General features: G+C 37.9%; 1 protein-coding gene across 5 annotated transcripts in view; it reads right to left on the bottom strand.

The window, feature by feature from the left end:
- Positions 1 to 20,520, bottom strand: part of GNB1 (G protein subunit beta 1) — a 45,773-nt gene that overhangs the window by 22,743 nt on the left and 2,510 nt on the right. For 3 of the 5 annotated variants that reach the window (XM_035344906.1, XM_035344902.1, XM_035344903.1), the window contains exon 2: positions 4,465 to 4,516. The exons of the other annotated variants lie outside the window; for them this stretch is intronic. The gene's annotated coding sequence lies outside the window, so the exon portion shown is untranslated. The remainder of the gene's footprint in view (positions 1 to 4,464; positions 4,517 to 20,520) is intronic. 5 annotated transcript variants of the gene reach the window in all.

The following is a 20,520-nucleotide window of genomic DNA, read 5'->3' as shown; positions in this document are numbered from 1 at the left end:
TTAAAATAGTGCCAATTTATTTTTACCAGAACTGGTGCAATAAAATCCTCTCACATTTAAGTAAAAAAAAAATCTTAGTGTGGAATAGAAAGGTGTCTAACGAGATGAACACTAACCCTAGTAAAAAAAAAAAAAAAAAAAAAAAACACATTGAGAAAGTTCACTTGACAGAAACCGAACCTTGTAGTTTCATTGCAGGTCATTTGCATACACACAGGAGTTCAAACCATGTCACAGAAGCTTATTTCATGCTTGTGCCTCACTGCTTAATACTGCACGCACAGCTAGGCACTGCTGCAAGTGGCAAAGCCAGAGGAAGCAGCCCAGTCGTGTCGAGTGTTTTCTGACCAGTGGCAGCACCGAAGCAGCAACACCGATGCAGACATGTAAGAACCTGAAAGGAAGTCAGGCACAGCCTGCAGCTGATAGGATGGCACAATAACTTGGGCAGACACATGCCTTTCTTAACACAAATAAAACTTGCATTACATCTTGAAATGTCTAATACAGTAACTCCACAGAGCCTCCATTCCCAAGTCTTGCATCCAATTCAAGACAGCACTCTGCACCAGGACTCTGCCTCCGTTTTCTTTGCACTTTATGGAAGGACAGAACAGCTCTAAACCGTTCAAAACCCGTAAGAATTAAAACAAACAGAACCCAACCAATGAATGTCTTTAGCTAGACATATGTACATGGATCCTGACTTCCAGTCACTTCCTAGGACTCAACACTTCAGTATTTGCTGCATGACAACCTGTAGCTAAGTGCCTATAACCCTGGAAGTCTTCCCAACCTGTAATACCATGTATCCGTAGACAAGTATGCAAAGTGAAGTTAAATACACTTTTACAGCTGATGTTCTAAGTTGCATTTCAGCATTCCAAGCAGCTCCAAACTCTGAACTGCATTTCTGACACAGCATCAATAGGAATTGTTTAAACCAGATTTCCACATTCTCTTTGTAGTCTTTGTTGCTTGAACATCAACAGGAAGTTCTAATTCCTGCCAACTTGCCTGAACTCACTCACACTCAGGAAATGAAAATCCTAATGAAGCCAAGGGCATCAAAATATAGGAGTGTTCTGAAGCAGACCGTAAAATTTATGGGTCAACCAGCCAATCGACTTGGCCATTTCCCCATTTCTTTTACACTAAATCTTATGCAATTAAGTTTATGCCAAAAATACAAGACCTGTGGTTTTCATCCTCATCTGAATTTCTGTACTAGCTGTACAGTAAATCAGCAAAGATTACTAGTACCCAGCATTAAAAAAGAGAAATAAATGACAACCTTTAAAAGAGCAGGAACAGGTAAGGTCAGTTAACTGTATGGAAAATGTTTTCATCTATTGGCACTCTTGATACACTGGACACTTTTATACAGATTTATTCATATTACAGACCGAATAGCAGCAGAAAATTCAATATAGGATTTAGGCTAATCTGAAACAAGCACAATTTAGCATCATGGAATAATATACTTTTGTTCCTTGACATGTTCAAACAGCATTTAAGTACATTCTAAAATAAGGTTTCCAAGAGAAACTGTAAGTTTGATAAAGACGATGCTTCTATTTCTGGTGTTTTGAAGGAAGTTACTTCATTTCCAAGTCAAGGCAGCCTCGTGCCAGAAGTCACTACTCAAGTTCCACATTCCTTTTTTTCTAAATTATCACCACAGATGTGAAGAAATAGGTAACAGTCAAGCTCACGCTTACCTCACTTTCCTTTGAATATGTTACTGTGTTCTTGAAGGCAGGCTTCTCAAGAATAACACCTTCACTTTGCTGAACTCACTCAAGACCTTTCCACAGGCTGAAGTGCTTAAGTGTCTCTGCTCTAAGCCTAATAATTCCCCCTAATCTTGTTGACAAGTATACCTTGTAGATAATTCTCTTCTTGCTAGGGACAATAATATGCGTACTTGCAAGGCAGTTTACTACTCCTCACCACTGCAAATGACACAAGTCTAATCTCTTCTTACAAGTTACCCACAGAAGAGTCACTTTCCCCATTTCCCACCTAGGAAAACCAAGCATTGTCTACAGCTAACCTGTTACTCTCCATACACGATAAACTTTGCAACTCAGTTATATATCAAAAGGATTTATCACATCACTCATCTCAAATTTCCATTTTTGATTTTCTCTATGCTGCACAAGACAGGCTGTCAATTATATATTGAACAGTAGAAGACTCTGCACAGAATCTTTGAAATATAGAAAACTTTATGAAATCTACAGAACTTACAAATACTTCCTGCACAGATGCACTTAGGATACCAGTGTAACAACTCTCATTTAAAGATAAAGCTCACCCCTCAGAAAACTGTGACAGGACAACAATTAAAGGGCTAAGGAAGAACTCAAACACACTCATTTCATTGCTACAGCTTTAATATCCTTTCTAGAGCTCAAGTTGTTTATACAATAAAGCCCAGTTACTGGAACTGAGATATCATTAATACCACCACTTTAGTATGTAGGCTAATGCTTACCTCTACTGAATTACAACAGAACTCATCCAAATGCATATCCTTGAGTTAGGTAAGTAGGATTTTTCTCTAAAACTACCTGATAAGAGCAGTGAAGCAAACCTTACAAAAGAGTTAATTTTTATTTTGCTTTCCATCTTTTCTATAGGAATGGTGTGGGAACATTCAATCCTCTCCTAAATACCCTGTCCTGTGAATAACCTCCACAGATTAAGAAACCACTGATTTTTCAAATCACAGCTAAGTCAAACATTTAGAAAGGTCTACCCCTTGACAGCCAAACTTGGTTTGCTACAAGGTATTTTTACAGCACATGAGTACTACCTAACACGTAAAACCATAAAGGCATTGTTGAAGCAAAGTCTGGTAACACAAAGGAAATTTATATTGTTGAAGCATTACCCAAGTATAGTCATTTCATAAGGGTAGCTAAATCAACTTTCTCACAAATGAATATGCTGTCTGGTATCTGTTCCCTCAACACCTTTCCTGCTAATACACATCACTCCCGTATGTATTAAACAGCCAAAAAAATAACAAAACATGCATCACTTGTGAAAACAGACCCAAAACTTTACAGCTTTAACAATGACTTCACATTATGCCTACCCGACAGTCTCATAGCAGGTCATCTGATTAAAAGAAGCTGTGCTAATCTATCTGATACTATAAATCCTATTAGTAACATGCACAGCAGCTTGTACATTTTCACAATGACAAAGGAATTATACGCAATCCACTGTCAGTTCCAGTGTTTTGGCATCATATCGACTTTGAAAAGCTGTGTTTTTATTTTTTTGTTTTGTTATTTAAACAAAGTACATATTGATTCCTATTTGAGTCTTACTCCACATAAAACACAGTAAATAAGATCAGAATTGCCTGTAGGACAAATCTGTGGTGTTCACTCTACCATCTACATGTTCCAAATTGAAGACAAACATTCAGAGGTGCCTTCTGACCCAAGTACACATCTCCAGATATAACATAAGAAAGGGATGGGATCACAAGCTTCTGGGATAGAAGCTTCATTTGAAGGAAACAAGTATGTGCTGGATAGCTCAAAGATACTGGCTTAATACAAAGTACTGGTTAAAACAGAACAAAAGCTTACATAGAAAATAGGACAAGAAATACTGGCAATATCATAATGCCATTGTGTGAAGCAACAGTTTGTCTACACCTGGAACACTGAGTTCAGTTCCAGTTTCCACACCTCCAAAAAAGAACACAGAAGATGTCTAGGGTTGACCAACGTAAGTTATTAGGGAACACCTCAGGAAATGGGTTAGCTTGCTGCTTGCTTTCTGAAAAATAGCTAAGTATCTAGTAATGGAAAAATAAAAAAAATCTAACTGAAAAAAAGCCTTTCTATTCAACACACAACTAACCAGTAATGCTCACCACAGACTAAAGGGCTTCGCAAGATGGAGAAACATTTTTAGTTTATAGTCTGGAAGGTAATGAAAGTTCCACTTTTCCAGGAATATCAGTAGCAATTACAATTAAACAGAATACAAACTCTGAAACTTTTTGGTTCTGCTTTAATACAGAAAGACTGAAAAGAACGGTCTGACAAAGAACCACTTCTCTATCAAGAAATTTGGCCTTGTTTTGTCAAACATGGCTGATAAGTAATTTTTCATTCATGAGAGAATAACTGTTCTAATCATCTTATTTATTACAGTTCCCTGCCCCACTGAGATGAAACAGTTTCATCTGTGGTCTCCCTCTGCTTTGCCAGTTCCATTTCTGAAGGCAGGCAGGCACTAACATCTATTATTTAGCAAGTTTCCTGACCATTTTAAAATCCTTCCTGTTGACATAAGAGCACACATACTACAGTAGAAAATAGGTAGATTTGCACAGACTAAGAAATAGCTAAAAAACTGGTTAGCCACCTTTTAAAAATAGTACAAGTTTCTCAAGCACTAGAAAAAAAGGAACTACCTTATTCTTCTACTTACATTTTCTCTTACTACAGTAGAAAGCCAACTTCTGCTGTCAAACATGTAAATTCTGAAAAGAAAAACATCAGAATGAGTCCCATGATTAAGAAATAGCATAAATTTCCTAACAAACTTAGCAGAAATTCAAATACTATCAAGGCAGAGATATTTTTTGTTACTTAATGTGAACAGCTGGCTTATCTTCATGAAGAAGAGGTACACCGCTTCAGTAATAATATTAACATAACCAAAAGACTTGCTTAAGAAGTTTTTAACGTTCTTTTTTAAGAAAACTCTTGCAATCCTCAGATCACTAGATCTTCCCTTCCCTAGCAATACGGAATCCCCTACTGTTAAGGTGTTTAGGGTTATGACAGAACACTGTCTCACTCATACAGCACTGGGATTTTCTCTGCTCTACAAAGCAACCCCCAAAATCTACATTTTCAAAGAACTGAAATGATTTCTGCTCAATACTGTTGCTGAGGTATGCTTGCTTTCTAAGCACAGTTAAATATCAAGATACCTATTTTATCAAAAGAAGTTACATAAACCTCCTACTAATGCGCTCAAGTGAGAGCACAACACCCTTCCCTCTAGAAGGGCAACAACTTCTAACCACTGAAGAAATGAAAAAGTAAAAATTGACATTAAATAACTAACACACTCGCAGTCTGGAAGACGGTAACACTATAACATACAAATTGGCTTCACAGCAAATTGAAAAGGCTTCGAGAAATTTCAGACTTCTTCCTTTGGCAGCACAAAGTAATGATTATCATTCACCCCATGATTTGGACTATTCACAACTATGACATACATTGGAAAGAGATGGGATCTCTCCTATCACAGAGCAAGACAAGGGCCACGAGTCACATCAGTGGAAACCTGAGCGTACATCTTCAAGCCCACTGCATCAGGACAGCGAAAGACTATTTTAAGCATAAAGCAAGAATGTAAGGAAACCAAGTAATCTTAAATCACAAGGCCAGTCTACAACTTGATATACTTTAAACTGAAATGTTTACATACAATGAAAGTTTCTGATGTTACAGTTCACTATTAGCTGGAAAATTTACCACCTACTTCAGCGCACAGTATGGAGGTTAAGCTACTTAGGATATGGGTCATCCTCATCCAAGCCCATTTATAGATGAACAGTTTAGTACTGCGATTATGAAACTCCCAGCATAAGCAGTTTTGCTTGTTACTGCCAGAACACCACACTTTCAGACATAAAACAGTAACTCACGCTTGGAGGCCAAATTTCTTCCCCCTCTCTGCACCCCTAAGGAAACAAACACGTCTAACATGACTGTTTTAACATCTGAAAAAAAAAGAACCACTATTCATCTTCCAGAAGTTCACAGAATAATTTATCCACACTGCAAATATCATGAAATCTAGGGGAATTCTGAGAGAATTACCTGAAACATCAACAAGTAAAATTACACTGGAACACTAACAGCACACAGAATACACAAGAGCAAAGGCCAAAACACACACCATTATTGTCCTGTGCTGCACCCTCATTAATGCAGGAGAGGTGTTGCAGATTTCATATGCTTTCTGCAAAAAAGAAAAACAAAAACAAAACAAAAAAGCTACTTTAAGCAGCTTGCAAGAAGAGTAAGGAAGCATAAAGCAAACTTTTCCACAAAATTCAGTTTATTTTTTAAAAATCAGGTTAGATTTTCAGCTAGGTATGCTGAAAGCATCCTGTGATGCCTGCAGAATGCAAGCCTGGCACTGAGATATCTTCAATTCTACATTACAGATGGAGCTCATTTAAGAACAAAAGTAGGCAAACCACTTAAGAGAAAGATTTGAATTGCCACAGCTTTCCATTTTTAGATAAAATGTAGCCTGGTAAAAGCAACATGTAAATTACAGGCTACCTCATTCATCACACCACAGTACTGGCTCAGCAAAAAAATGAAAAGAAATTCTTGTACTTCATACACTGCCTTAATCAGCCCTTATAGCCCTGCTTAGCTGACAGCTTGAGGTTCTCAGCATCAGGAACCGGGGTTTCTAAAACAGTAGAGAACAAAGTACCGCAAAATACTTCAGGCATGGTTCAAGTGGTTACGCCATTACACCAAAGCACCTGGAGGTCAGCCAGCCCCACAGACGGCTGGGGGAACAACCAGGGTCCCCTTGCCCACAGCCTTCTGCACAGCAGGCTGAACTGAAAGGAAGAAATTGCAGCAACTCTCAGAGGACCAAAGCACTGTAACCTCTGGGTAAACTTCCCTACAGGTACTCACTAACTGCTGTCAGTCTCATGCCTTTTAATTTAAACATATTGTAGTAGTTACACTGAGGTGACAACTTCGCCTAAAACTCTTTCAACCCCAACACCCACCAGATTACTGGAGAGCCTCCGGCCAAAAGACACAAAGATGAAGAAGGGGCTGGAGCATTGCTCCAATGAGGAGGTGCTGAGAGCTGCTCAGCCTGAAGGCGGCTGACGAGGGGTTTTATCAATGTAGTTTAAATTAGATCTCCATCAACACTAGTAAAATCGAGTTTCCACAACCGTCATGCCACTTCAGTCTTAAATTATTGCATAAACCATCTTCCTACAAGACTGGTGCATAAGGTTGGGTTAGCCAAGGCACTCAGCCAGCAACGATTTCATTAGAGGAAAAACAAATAATAATAGAAGACTGCTAGCAACCATCAGTGTTACTAGTAAGGTAAAAAAAACTTCAAATGAAGTCACTTTGCTGATCTAATCCATCTCCCTTAGCAACACCCACCCATGGGAAGCGGACGCCCAGCAAGGAGGGCTGGACACAGGCAGACACTGACTGCTTTAGGATGCTTGGTTCCAGACACCCATCGCTTATCACCACACTAACGTATCAAGCTACATGGCAGAGATAACAGCAGTAACACTAGCAATTGGAGGCTACTTTCCTTTATTATAATTATTTCTTACATACTACATAGCTGATTACCATTACAGAACAGTATCTTAAAACCCAAGAGATTATGTGACCTTTCCCAGTCACTGCCAACAACATAAAATCCCAGTTATGCCACTGGGAAACAGAAACTAGAAGTCAGAAATGTAAAGCTATGTTTCAGTGCTATTCTGTACACACAAAACTACTTTCAGTTTGATGGATTGTTCCTAACTTCCATAATAAGCAGCTTTATCAGACAGCAAAAAGCTTGGAAGGATGTCAGTATCTGCATGGATATTGCTCCTGCAAGAGCCAGCTGTAACTTTACAAGTGACATTTCCTTATTTTTTCCTTACCTGTTTCCAGAAATCTGGAAACACTTTCCTGCTGTAGAGATTTGTGCGCTTTTCCTCCACTGCTGCCATTGCATTAGGAAAAAAAATTCTCAAAGCAGCATGAAACACTGGAAGGTCACTGGGTAAGGAACAGAGGTCAGTTCTAGGGCCTTACTGAAGATCTGGCTACGTTCCTTCATCCTGGAGCCTCGCTCGCACAGAACAGCACATGAAACAGGAAAACCCAGACAGAAGAGGTCTACACAAAACAGTTTGTGACCAGTCAATGTGGCCTTCCATCAGTCTGCCTTTAAATAAGCTGTGAGGGCAGCACTTTTAACACACAGTATGTAACAATAATAGTTGTTAAAAAAACATCATACATGGCTTCCAGTGCTCAGCAAAAGTAATTCAGCTTTTAGTTCAGAAAATTCCTGGTAGAAATCAGCTGGTAACTAACATGGAAACCTTGTAATGCCTTGCAAAGCCCACATTCATTACAACAGTTTCACATGCAAAGTCCCAAATTAAAATTGTCTCAGAAAATGTTACCTTTGTCTCCTCCAAATGTGTTACAAACTAACTGATAAGAAAGCTCACTTCTATGTGCAAAATCCTCAATGTGTCACAGGCTATTTCCATGCAGTACAGTGGCACAGCACATCTCCTGAATGACCACCCAACTCCTCCTCTATCTGCTTTGCATAATCCACTAGCTTTTGCTTGCATGCCCAGATTTTCTAAGACCCGAGGACTCATCATTCCCCATATTTAAGAAGTATTTGAGAATAAACCCTGAGGGTAGTTTGCCATTCTCTTAAAATGTAACGCTGATTGGCAGAGAACAGCGTAACACAGCCCGACAGTGCAGCGGCCCAGCTCCTGCCACCAACAGTGAGCAAACTCAAGCTGCCTTCATGGAAGGCAAGAGCCCTACTGCCAAAATACTCACATTTCCGGATGCTAATCCCATGACCTACATTTAAAAAAATCATACTGATGCAATATTTAAGCATAAAGATCTGGCCTGTAACAGGTCATTTCATTAATCCCTTCTAAATTCATCTGCAAGCTAGGTACGTTATTAAAAATCTCAACTCTAGGTACAGCACAGAATTTCCATAACCAAATAGAAGAACTGAATATTGCAAACACACTTTTCCAAAAAGGGATTTTATGAGATCTTTAAAGTAGTTCAATATTAATAGCTATTGTAGCTTTAGCAACCCAAGTTAAAAGGCTTTCTAAGTACATACTTTCTGCCTTGTTCTGGAAGAAATTCACATTTAAAAGTATTCTAACACTTGCTGTAAGTGGCTGGCTTAGGAAACTAAGTTGTTTTAAGAACAAAAATTACTGATGTTTAGTACCAGTTTTCAACAAACATTCTTAAATTGAGAATGTCAAAAGCCAAAACACTCCAGTTTTATTTTTTTCCCCAAAGTTATCTATATGCAATTACTCCCGAAGAGCAACAAATCTATCAATAAACTTCATCAACTACATCAAACTGGCCAGGGAATTTTTGGCTGTCCTCTTTCCTGACCTTACAATTAAAAAAGACAGTAGTCAAGAAAACTTAGATCTGTTTGCACATAAGTTTCTAGCTATATCAGAAAAAAATGTTTCTGAAAATTGTCATGTAATAAAATATCTCCTTATTCAAAACCAAGCACTTTTTTTTTTTTCGGCCATGTACTCTTCATCTCTCTTTCACACTGAAAAAGAAATCCAAGTCAGCACTGATGGAGAACACATTACTGTTAATTAACCAACACAGAAATGACTATGCATTTATTACTAGAGGCTTCTATCTGCAGAGCCTTACAGAAACCAAACAGGTGGTTCTAACTTCAATCATCATTTTTCATTGTTTCCTTTGACTCTCACCACCAACCTCCAAGTTTTTGGGGAGCATTTTCACTTCATTTGTAAACTGACCAGAGTGTCTACCCGAGCACAGCACAGCATGTGCAATACAGGTATCTCCGTCCTACACCAACAGTGGCACCACTGACACACAGATTTTCTTCCTAGTCAGAATTATTGCCACGAACAGGGCAACAGCTCTAAAGGGGAGTAATATCTAACCAAGTATTACTGGATCCAAACACCGTCTCCCTAACACACAACTAGCAGAAGTCTCTTCGAGATACCGATTTCCCAGCAGGTTTTCAATTCATTTTCTGTGACTTCAAATGTGTTCAATGAGTCCTCACAAAGACTGATGTATTTATCATGATCATTTCTTCAAATTCTCCCCCAGCAACTCCACAGCAGGTGCTGAGGAGAGCACAGCATGCAACTAGGTAATGTCAAACAGGCATATGAATGGCTAGATGCAAAAATGGGTACAAAGGTAGGCAATTACACCATCTCCTCGTACCAAAATCCTTAAGATTACAATAAAATCCATCAAGTGGATCAACTGACATTCACCAACAGTTACAGTGTAAGACAAGAGCATGGATTTTCCGAAGGCCCAAACAAGATTGCTCTCAGCTCTGCTGCCAACCCATCTCTATCGGGATAGGTTGGCACGATCTTCCAATTTATCTTCTCAACAGTACTAAAATGTGTGAAACAATACATGAATTACCATCAGTGACATCAGGAGGTACATTAGGATCTTCTCTATAGTACTTATTTTATTAGAGGAGGGAATGGGCCATGTGATCTCTTATTTACAATAAAGAAGAGACTAAAGAATGAACACTAGTGAAAATGAAATCAAATCAGTAAGACTCTACAAGAATGAGCACCAAAAATGAGAACTTCCTATTGGTGCATTCTTTATTTCCATGAACTTCAGCTTAACTATTTTAATCAACAGAAGCTGAATCATCCATTTTATCTTGCAAATTCTAGCTAGGAAAGAGTCAACTCAGTCAAAGGAGAATCAGCTGCTTCCTATTTTCACCCTTTAAAGAATGCAACCAACCAACTTTTAGGATGCTACATTTAGCAATATTACTTTTTACATCCTTAAAAGTCAAACAATTTAAAATTAGTAGAAAGACCCAATCTAATTAAGAAGTTATTATCCTTGAGCCAAGCAAGCCATTTACAGATAAATGGCAGTCTTTTATGGACAGTGAATTTTGCTTCTGAAGGCGCTCTCCCTTCCAAGCATGTAGTCACCAATTTCAGTCAAGATATTCACAAGATTACCTGTCTTATGGGACATTGAGGTCCTCAGAACACTAATGAAAAACAATTCACTTTCAGAAGCAGAAAGATAATTTAAATCCTATCAAGTCAAAATTGTGCTTTATTATACAGACCAAAGAGTATCCCCCCAAAATGGTTTTCATTGTTAGGATCCCATCCTGGAAAAGTACTTCAGTAACATGATTCTTCCTTCTGCTCTCATCAAGATCAACTCTGAGAAAATAAACAAGTCTTACCCTATTAAGATCTTAATGAGAAACACACAAAAAAAAGCAAAGGTACCCCCATCTTGTAGATAGTTATTAAATCTTAACCAGCCTATTTAATAACTACTAACAACTACCATAACTATTATCACATTCTCCTTCAACAAAAAAAAACAGTAGTTAGGACATTTGAACAAGCTGTCTGCTCTCTTTGTGCCTCTGCTACCCAGACTACATGGCCTCAGAGATCATAACCAAAAGAAAAATATTTCTTCTTTACAACTCTGTTAGTGACCTTACCAAGCTTCTAATTACTAATTAATAAATACATTTATTTCACTGAAATAAAAGTTTAGATGATTGAACTGCACGCTCATCTTGACTAACAAAGCATTATTAGAAAGAAGCTATGCTAATAACCACTTTCCAGCACCAGTCTGAAGATTAAAAAAAAGTATACTTAAAAGCAACAAAAAAATCTTGTATCTGCTATATGCATGAAGTAATACTGAAGTAGAGATTAAAATATAGCATGACTTCCATAATCTTTTTACCCAAAATAGATTGAGCAATACTTTGTTCTCCAGCCCTGCAATCAACATAATCCATCTTTAGTCAATGCGCAAGCAGTTCCATTAGTTTTGATAACAATGATTTATACCTCCTAGTAGCTCATTGATTTCTCCCAGCAATTGCTGTATTTTGATATGTACCGTTGATATAAAACCAGTTCAGGTACAGGAGAATGGCAACAAGAAAAACAAGGCTGATGGACTGAAAAGTAGGGTAACACGGGAGACTTTAAAGCCAGTAGGACCAAGAATGGGTTTTTAGGAACAGACAATGCAACAATGCTTAATGACAATATGGAATGTAAACTTCAAGTACAACCCAGGGACAGCACCGCCAGAGAAAGCACAAAGGTGCAACAGGAAATACATGCTTTCACCCTTGGACATTCCTTGTTCCACAGTACTGCATTAACCCTCTTAAAACTGGCATCAGGCTAGGTCGCAGTCGTATTCCTCTAGATAGAATGAATCTGAGTAGGCGATCAAAATAAAGAGGAAAACACAGTAATGAGGAAAAAAAAAAAGAGGTAAAGCAATGCTGGGGTTATGAGGTTATGAGCAAGGGTGGGAATTAACTAAGACAAAGAAAACCGGACATATCAGAAGACAAAAATATACGTGCCAGGTGAGGAAAGTAAAGCCTGTTTAACAAAGCCCTGTACCCTTCATGTTTTTGCACCTATTTCCTGATCCTCTGTGCACACACACTACATAATGGCTGTTTCATGCTTATTTACAGTCACTGAACACTACTGTTGTGCAAAACTGTTTTGTTGTTGTTGTTGTTTGTTTGTGAGAAGGAAGGTGAGGGAAAAGGTGTTTTTGAGCTTGTTTTTAAAAAAGAAAACACACCAACTGTAGTGGACAATGCACCAATCATCCCAGTCCTTTACAAATAGAAGCGCGGACTTTTGTAGCCTTACACGGAATATTAATGACTGACTTGTGAACAACATGGTTGCAGTCATATGTACTCAGCTCCAGTTTCCCCCTCTGTTTGCTTCTAAGTTCCGTCATCTTCTGTAAGAGCTGGGCTGCTCATTAACTAGAAGCTGAACTATCAGTTTTACAGCACGGTGCATGGCCGAGAACTATTTGCCATCCGGGTTTCCTTAACAGGCTGGATAGTGAAGCGAGGCAGCTGAACAGCAGATGTCTGTGCCACTGTCTGCGACAGAGGGCAGCAATAACTGGCTTCCCCAGAGCGAGCCCTTTGGATCTTAACTCACAACTGCAAAGACAAGGAAAAGCAACAACAACAAAACTATTACTGGATAAATTAGACTGAGAAATCGGAACCAAGCAAATGAAGTCTTGGATTCTCCACAGTATGTATCTGGAAAACAGGTAGTCACTGCTAACTGAGACAGCTTAACGCATCATGCTCAATTCCCAGAGCAGTAAACAAAAAGTATAATTTCCAAAGCCAAAGGTTTTTAAATGTTCCTGTTCTACATATTTTCACTTGAAGCATCACGCAGTCTTTTAACCGTATAGCATTGCATATTAAGTTCTACAGTAAGGCCTGCAACAAGGGCAATCAACTGCAGGTAGTTTTAAAAGCCACAACCAATTCTTCTAGGGTAAGAACCTGTACCTGTAGGAAACTACTTAACAGCTGCACAAACAGAAGCCAAAAGTATTAATGTAATAGATAAATATCAATAATGTATTTCTTAAGCAAAATACCTTAATAGTGAGTGAGTTTTGCTATCCTGCTTATACTCTCTGAAAACATGAGATGTGCCATTATTTTTTCCTCTCTCCTTTGGCAAGGAGCATGACTGTGCATGGCACAGGATGAAACTCATAAGTTTTAATAAACATCGCATGATCTTCGTACAGTATTGCTGGTACTATTTTAAATCCTTGCTCTGTATTCCTGTACAGTTCTTTCAAGCACTAAGCTTTCATGGGAGAAAAAGCTTCTCCCTTATCAGAGCTATCTACAAAGAAATCCTATTTTGATAACAAAACAGTTCATTTCTTGTCCTACTAAGTGAGGGGGCTCATGACAAAGCCATTGGTCAATGCCACCTTGCTTTTCTATACCATTCACATTTATGTACAGTAATTTTAAGTAGTGGAAGGCCAACCTGTGCTTTGTGTAAGAAGTTCATCAGTTAACTGTCAAACCTACACAGAATGGCAAAGAAATTCACTAAGACTGCAGGGCAACCTTGAAGTACACATTTTAGGAGAAACCAAGCACTTCAGCCATTTGATTTCAAATACGTAGAAGACATTTTTTCTTTACTTTAGACAATCACAACAGAAGTCAATGACTGTTACAGTTGAGGATTTTTTTTTTTTTTTTAATATCATTTCTAACTTATTTTTAAAACAGATTATGGCTCCAATGTGTACTACTTAAAATGATGTATTTATGCACCATTCGTCCACAAAATCAGACTACTTATTATTGGGTTTGGAGAAGCAAGAAGAGCAATTCTAACTACAAGTTTTCAGGCTCAACAGATCTACAAATCACCGGCCAGATAGGATCTGTCAACTTGTAGCAAAACCTAGGACTTCGTAACCCGAAGCACAATTAAATTACTTTAAGCACCAAGCAAACTGTTCTTGATCTTCGTACAGACAACACCTTTGCTAGACAGCAGCATATCTGCCTAAATCTTCGGCATTTTACCACTTCACAAAGAACATGCAACAGGGATATCAAACATATGCTCCAACAAAGAGAGTTCTTTAATTAGTACAGCACGATCTTATTTTGAGTACCAAAGGTTTCAGCAGACTATCACATCTACTTTGTTTTTCTAGACAAACAGAAAAAAATGCCACCACCCCCACCCCCCAAACACATTTGTTAGGCTAGCTGGAGAAAACAGTGCTGGGAACAAAACAGGAGAAATCCCAGAGGATAATCACCATGTTTCTTCTCAGCACCTTGACGCACACAAACTAATGGTACTCAACAGAGCATGTGTGTATTTACTGAAGACATAATGCTAAGTTTCATATTATGCAGCTGCAAGTCATGATGTTTTATGCACTGGAAGTTAAGTTTATGTATTTTTTATTTTTCAGATTAAAGCATTACTATGATTGCTATCTAAAATATACCACAAATCATTTGGCATTAACCGAGATGTATCAGCTCAGCAATTAAAATAAACTTAAGTGGAACAGAACTAATTATATCTATGGCAGAAACAGACTCACTGCACTAGTTTTCACCACAAAGATCTTACCAGAAAATATTGGTATTTCACTACTGAACATAACTAAGTATCGACTTTTAAGGTATCAGAATTAACAAAAAATGCACATTGATATCTTCTGTCCTTTTTCAGTCTTGGAGCTCCAACCTGCCTCCCATTCCTTGCTTGTTTCTGTAAAACACTGTTAAATGAAGTTGCCCAAAAGGGTGGACTAAATACAAAGTATTCTGATTTTAAAACAGAACGTAGTAGGGCAGTTCAATTCCTCTCATTTCTGATGAAAGCCACATCTCCCTCACCTGCTACAAAAGGACTTCAGTGCTTCAGGTAGTAGTTTGCAATGGCTGACATCTGGACAGATACAAGCAGACTACATCTCTCCAAAAACATTTGTAGGCTTAACAGCCTGCTCAGTAACCCTCAGCAAAGGAAGTCTAGTAAACCATACTGTGTTACCACGCATGTTCCATTAAGAATGAGAAAGTCCTTACGGTAAAGCACACACCGTTAATACTAGGTACTTGTATTTCAGTTTCCTCTAAAGTTAAACTGCAATTTTGAAGTGAACAATTATAAATTCTTCTGTCAGGATAGAACTGGAAACCTGTATCAACATGTCACAAAAATAAAACGAAACCCATTCAGCTTATCACATAACATCAGGGTCTTGCAAATAATTTTAGATAACCTCCACTTATTGACTGATTTCCTAAAACATCAGAGTGAACACAAACACGTGGTAATTAAGAGACTTCTAAGATGGTTCCTTATAGCTTGCCCAAGATACGCCAAAAAGAACAGAAAAGGATGATGAAAATAAAAATGCATAGTTAACAGTTCACCTGAAATCATTTAAGCAGAAATTCTTGTTCTTTCTGTACAAAGACAATAAATGGTACCAGCTGTTTAATTAAGCCTAATGCAACAAAAGAAAAAACAAGTCACAGAAGCAAGGCATTGCTTTCCTGTCAGCAATGTCAACGTTGTGGGCGTTTGCCTTTCTGAAAGTCATATAGAGAGCCTTGCAGAACATCTTATTTTGTTTTCTGCAGTCACTACAGTTTGGTTTTGGAGTAAGGATGAGCAAAATCATCACTGAGAGCTGAAATGGTAAAATATTCACAACTAGCCTGAAAGACTGTATGCTGGAGTTCCCAGACCTAAGCGTTTTTTTTCTTTTTTCCCTTTGCAAGGGTAAAAAAAAAAAAAAAGAAAAGAAAAAGCTGTAAATAGTGACAAAAATCTTCACATAGTTTTTAATATAGTTCTGCATTACATAAAGCTACAAAAATTATCTAATCTATCTAATTATGGATAATTAATATTTTCTTTTTTGCGAGAGCTGGCAGGCATTGCTGCAGTCTTCAAGAAGACAGCTAAATGATATTCTCATCACGATACACATAACTGGCAAGAAGTTTGAAGCAAACGTTCCTGTTTCTCAGACCACTGCAGGAACGTGCAAGAAAAAAAAAAAATCGCTATCTAGAATTCAATTAATCCTTGTAATCTATGAAGGATATTTCTTTTCTACACAGAGAACCTTTAGAAATTGCACTGATTTGGCAGGCTGAAATTCTAATTAATCAGAAACATATTTTTAATGAAGCAGTTTCACACTAACCACTTGCAGCAACAAACAGCATTTCTTATTATAACAGCAAATAGATTTTTATTAATTCTTTCCCTTTGCTTCCTCATTTTTTTTTGTATTCAAGTTCTAATTACTACCTATGAAAATAATTCGAAGATTCAGCCCGTCTTTACCACCATCAGTTACAGAACTACCCATCATCTCCTTTAAGCACCCTCAGATCACCTTTTCTAATTCTTCAGATTCATTTTCATTTATACATTAGGATTCCAAAACTGACAAGGCAGACAGATGAAGTTTTAGCTCTTGAACCTCACCAAATCAAAAATAATCCTAGTTGTTCCCTTCTTAACTCTGTGGCAACAGACAAAAACACTTAAGCTAAAAATATTTAGAGGAAAATATTTTTAGAACAAGTTTACCTGAATATTCAAGTCAGTAAGAAATCTCAGCAATTCCACACAGATTCTGTCTGCCCACAAGCCAAACAGACCCAGGCTCATGAGCAAGTTTACCATGCCAGCTGCCCTGCAAGAGTCACCTACATTAGGTCTATGCTGAGTTGGAGATATTGGGATTAATTTGGACCTCCATAAAAAAGGGCTATACTGACTTTAATAACCTTGCATTTACCTTAAGAGTGCAGACAGATAATTACCATGGATCAGCTGACAAGGCTAACCTATTCATTAATCCAAAACCAGGTCTTCCGATGACACCTGCAACATCTGAAGCACCGCTACTGTAAACCTGCTACAGTTACTTGCATTGGTTTTCAACAGGACTTTCATCTGGCAAGATCTAAATAACTGAAACATTTGCTTCCTAACTGCTTTCCCAAGCCCGCACTTACTCCTGTGCTCTGTGTCACTGATTCCCCCACCAATGAACTGTAATTTCAGAAACCAGGGCAATGTGGAACGTTCATTGGGGTATCCTTTTTTCCTGCAACTTGAAATTTTTTAAGACCTAAACAACTGAGCCAGTTGTTTAAAAAAAAACCTGGGCAGAATTTAGAGCTATTTCCAAGACTCCCATGATGTCCCCAAAATATATTTTGGCTTACACTTAGAAGTTGTCTTGTAGACATCCAATTACGCTTAGTGTTACTAGGGATGCTGTAAGACGTACGTAGCCACACGAGGTCTCAGCTGGTCCCAGACAGCAGGCACGGATGCTGTCGTGTCATTTCTCTCTACCTGGGTTCAGGAAGAGCTAGCCCTGGGCGCCCAGGAATACACAGGGAAGGGCAAACATTTCCCCCTCCACCTTGTATACTCAGGGTTCCAGCTGCAGTCTCACAGATAAGCAGAAATATTTTGTTATATTTCAAGAGACTGACTTATCATAACATGCTATACCACTAATAAATCTATTAACACAAACATTTAATACACATTAATAGTTTTACAAGATATTAATTGGAAAGAACACATTTTAAAAGGCCAGCTGTTAAAAGCACACCAATAAAATATCTATCTTTGTGTCATCCTCCCCCCCAAATTTGAATGTGTAATTTTATTCAAAGGCCAAATGATATCCTTGCTACTTAAAAGTCTTCTAGTGCTTAATAAAAACGCAATATTCTGCTAGAAAACCTATTTTGGAGCATCAACATTCTTGTACTAGGAAGCTTTCCACAGTAATTTACATTGATTATTCTGGCATCTAAAGCAAAGGTACTGTTAGTAGCCAGCTCAATGCTTTTAAAAACCTCTTAACATTCTGCTGAACTACCAGTTGGCTCAAGTACCTATGGATTCTGCATACATTTCTGTTTGGTGAAAAACAAATCCACACACACAAATCCCTAGCATACTAGACACCCTGTGAAGAAATAATAAATTGAGATTCTATGTTAAATAGAAACTTAGGGTCTTGGGGGTATTTTTGTTTTTTATCATGACCTTGGCTAATACAAGTTTCAACATTATCAGTGGGGAGAAAAAAAACATTTTGAATGTAGCATGTATTCTTTTCTTTTTGAGCCTGCACTTTGAGCATTCAAGAGACTCCCTTAAAAAATAGTTAATTTTATCTTCAATCAAATGTTTAACATTTCACCAACACAAGGTAGTTACTGTCAAGGTTATAGATAGTTTTTTCCAACATCAGCAGTAAAATACTGTAAAATAAATACCCCAAATACTGGCATGAACACAGGCATTAGAGACTCGAAAGAAGATTCACCTAAGCATATTTCAACCACATGAATGCGTGATTTCTCATTTCGACTTCCTAGCAGCAAACTAGCGCTAAGTGGAATTCTTGAAACAATACGGTATGCCATATGGCTAAAACTGGATATTAAAATTGAGAATATCAATTACCAATCCACTAATGCTGAGAGCCAAAATCCACGGACAGTAAGAATTTAATCCAATTCAGATACTAAACATGAGCCAGGCCTGACATACAGAAGACAAATCTACTGCCGCTTGCAAAGAAAGCGAGGAACTCCAATCTCCTATCATAGTGACTACAAAACTAAGTCAATTCAATGCTTTCTTAATATTCCTAACTACAGCAATAGGCCTACTAAGGATCTGCAAAAGCAATGCTACTTCCATATGAAGTGGTAGCTCATTTTGCACTGTGATTGAGAAATCACAACTCCTAAGAAGCAGCAGAATTGTTTCCCACATGACCAAACCAAAGGCTCCAAAGCACCAGGAAGTTATTACATACTGCAGCCAACGTCACCTGGTTTAATTTCAAGAAAAGGCACCCTAAAAAACACAACAGATATGTATTTCTACTGTAATTAAAGGATTCCAAAAGTAATTGCATTAATTGGAGAATTTTCTCATTCTAAGTAGATTAGTCTTAATTGCTCTGTTTTCAAGTTTTAATAGCTGTGGAGTATTCATTCTTGAATGATATTACGAACAATGCTACACAAAGTTCTACATACTTCCTAATGTTATTGATTACTTACACACGTGGAGAAATTCTCACTATGTCTGAACACAACATTTTCAGATTTCCATGAGGTAGGGAAATCCAAAAACTGTTCTTGCTAGGATTTATTGTGGAATTCCAATTGTACATGTTGTCAAAGATTTAAATGATCTAACAGCTACAAGGATTAAACAAGGATAAATGCAATTTCTCTTACTCACTACAGGATCCCACTTCATCCTACTCCTTTCTGATCCTATACTGAAAGGCCAAATATCTAGTACCAAAAATTTTCTTTAATTTACAGTTAGTTTCAAGTTTAATAGAACATTAAAAGTGCTAATAGATTGAACTAACCATTTATTGGACAAATATTCTTGTTTAATAATTTGATCTTGACAGGATCAAATCTGTATCCTTGACAGGATCTGTACAGGAACAAACTACATTTGGCTAATCTCTGCTTCCCCCCACCCCCCTCAATGATTTTTTTTTAAAAAAAAAACAACACAAGTTTCAACTGCAAATTGGGTCTTCTTCCTTCTTTACGAACTACAGCTAGGTTATTACAGTAAAGTAACCAACACCTGATTATACATAAAGCCATACATAAACACTACTAAAAAGCTTGATATTACCAAGAGTTTTGAGGTCATTTGAATACAGGAGACATAACAATTTCTTATTGTTACTACTGGGTACTATATTATTTTAAGCTTGAGTCCAGTATACCAAATACTGACCAAGCTATTTTATTTAGGCTACCAAAGAAGCTTGGCACTATAGTGAATTATCATAAAAGTTACCAAGGGAAAGTCCATTAAAAATATATATTAAAAATATATATAAATTGTTTCAGATTTTTCCATTGTTACTTTAAAATACAACACCTTGCAGAGGCAGAACCTTTTTAATATCTCCAAACCCTTCCTTGCTCTTCCCTGTAAGAAGAACAATTACCTGGAGCATGACAATAATTTCGGGTCAGAAGCAGCTTACAGAGCCGCCAGCCGTGGTGAGCACTGGGCAGTGGCCAGACGACTCCTCTGTGCCCCAGGAAGGCACCTGCCTACACAGGGCCTGCTACCTGACTAGCAGAGAGCCTGCAGCCATGCTCGGCCCTCGCAGAGCCTCCCAATACCTGTTTTCCAGGTTTAAAATGCCATTTTCCAGCAGCAGGCTTCAGAAAAATAAA

This window comes from Oxyura jamaicensis, chromosome 21, assembly GCF_011077185.1.
Source record: "Oxyura jamaicensis isolate SHBP4307 breed ruddy duck chromosome 21, BPBGC_Ojam_1.0, whole genome shotgun sequence".
NCBI classification, from domain to species: Eukaryota; Metazoa; Chordata; class Aves; order Anseriformes; family Anatidae; genus Oxyura; species Oxyura jamaicensis.
The sequence above is the reverse complement of the archived record's forward strand: the minus strand, read 5'-3'. Positions and strand labels throughout refer to the sequence as shown.